Raw genomic sequence first — 2381 nt, forward strand, 5'->3', positions numbered from 1 at the left:
GGGATGCGAACCGGCGACCTTCTTGCTGCGGGGCAACAGTGCTAACCACCGAGCAACCTTAAAGCCCTATTTAAAAATGGGTTGTTAAAAATAATTATCAATATCAACTGGTGTAAAATATTGTGATGAACTTTTCAGCTATGGCAAACCGGGGTCATCCTGGTATTTCTGTACATCCATGTTACTCAGTTCCTCACCGCGGTGAAAACAAACCACTCACACTGGCCAAATACGCAGGAAATGTAATGTTTTTGTACCCATCATCGTACCTAAAAGTTGTAAACAGTGTACTGCACATCTCATGACATGCTGGAGGAAAACATTTCCTTTTATGAGGTTACATCTCACAAAAGATCTCTAGATTGAAAGCATCTATTGCTGAGTGCTGTCATAAAGCAAAACGGGCACGACAGCCATTGGAGCTCAGGGGTAGACCTAGCTTTAAGTGGAAAGCATTTTGTGACAGGTGTGGTGCTGCCTTGAATAAAATCTCACAGTTAGTACTTTGACCCAACTTCATTTTACCAACTTATATAGTCGCATATTGTGAACTAACACAACTGTGGGGTTACCAGTTACTGTGCCACATTCTAGCATAAACTACGCAGGTTCTCTGAGTCATGATTGCAAGAAGTTTTACACCTTCACAGAATATTTCAATTTAATTTATATGCACTTGCAAGAAGATCTAATTTGACCTGTGACCTCTGACAGAGAACAGCTCAGCTCAAACATGGGGGTTTGTTTTCACAACAATAAACAAGATAATGTTTGAGGTACAAAATACAAGAATCTTCCATTTTCACTCACCTGCATTACCAGACTAAATGTACACCACAGCCTCAGTCTAGCATTAAGAAAGCACAGGGTTAGCACAAGTCTGTCAGTACTCACAGCTCCACGCAGCAGCAGACTGGCTCCTCTGACACTTTAATAGCAGCACTTGGCATCATGTTTAAAACTCTAGCCAGAAATACATGAAAAGTAATAAAACCTATTTTCTTTTTAGCCATAAATATCCATATAATAACACACATTATACTGTAAATAGCGACCATAATCACAATACTCACTCATAGTGTTTCCATATGCAGTGTAGCTAGCCAAGCTAAGTAATTAGCAGCTAAGTTAGCTAATTTACGGCTAAATTAGCTAATTAAGTGGTAAAACAAAAAAGAGACAAAAAATGGCTGCATGAAAGACTTACTGTCCGATTTCATGGGCTTAAAAAGCGATACAAACAAAAAGTCCGGCTTTTAATTGAACTAACATTCAGTAACTTAACACACGTTAAGCTAACTGCTAGCATTTAGCCTCTCACCGCTTTCTTCTCGTTCCCTGTTCATGCCGATGCATCTTCTTAGTCCCGCCCACCCAGGGCTCTGTAGCCGCGGTGCTGATCGCTGATTGGTTAATAAGCAAGACAGACACCTGATTGACCAATTACAACAAGGCAATCCGTTCTATTAGGTTCAAGGACTTTTCTAAACGGAGGACACTTCAGTTGCTGTTATTTTGCTTATCAATGCAAATCATTGAGTTGAAGAACATTTTAAAATACAAATTTAGAAACTGAAAATGTGTTCCCAGGATATTTTTGGGTTATTCTTTCTTAAACCTTTGCACTTGCCAGACTGAAAACAAACAAACAAAAAAAAATCCTATTACCTTCCACACAGCCTGCTATTGGTATCAGCGCACTAACACACTTGAACTTGTTCTATGGCACTTATCTAGATTGTTTTCTCCTGACTAGATCCTTGCTTTTGTTATATCTGCTCGCAGATGTACGTTGCTTTTGATAAAAGCGTCTGCTAAATGAAATTGCAGAACTGTAGGATTGTATATTTTCTGGGGCCTTGTGACTCTCTGATTTTCTTGTAATTTAATCATAAATTATGGATATTCAAAATGGTATCTGTAAAATTTGGGATCAATATATCAACTACTTTCTAAAATAATAATACTTTTTATAAAGAATTTTCCCATCAACACACTTTGAGCAAATTATTTTGCACATTGAGATTTGAGTCTACGTTTAGATGACAATATCTCAAGAACTATTAACAGTAAAAGCCTGAAATTTTATCTGTAATTTCTCGTTGTGGCATTGATTCAGATTAAACGTGCCGTGGGTTCAGTCACTGTGTGGCCACAAAAACACCATCGTCAATCCTCACCTGTCCTACTCACTATTTCTGGCTTCCTGCGACTTCTTCCTCTTCGCTAAAATTAACAATAAGTTAAACACGGTTACGTAATCATACTTCCATGGAGCATTATAAGTGTTGCAGGAGCACTGGGAGCGGTGCATCGCTGTGCATGGAGACCACTCTGATGAATGTGGTGCCCAAATTCAAATCGGTTACAGTTTTTGATTT

This window comes from Stegastes partitus, unplaced genomic scaffold, assembly GCF_000690725.1.
Source record: "Stegastes partitus isolate 25-593 unplaced genomic scaffold, Stegastes_partitus-1.0.2 Scaffold1274, whole genome shotgun sequence".
Classification (NCBI taxonomy): Eukaryota; Metazoa; Chordata; class Actinopteri; family Pomacentridae; genus Stegastes; species Stegastes partitus.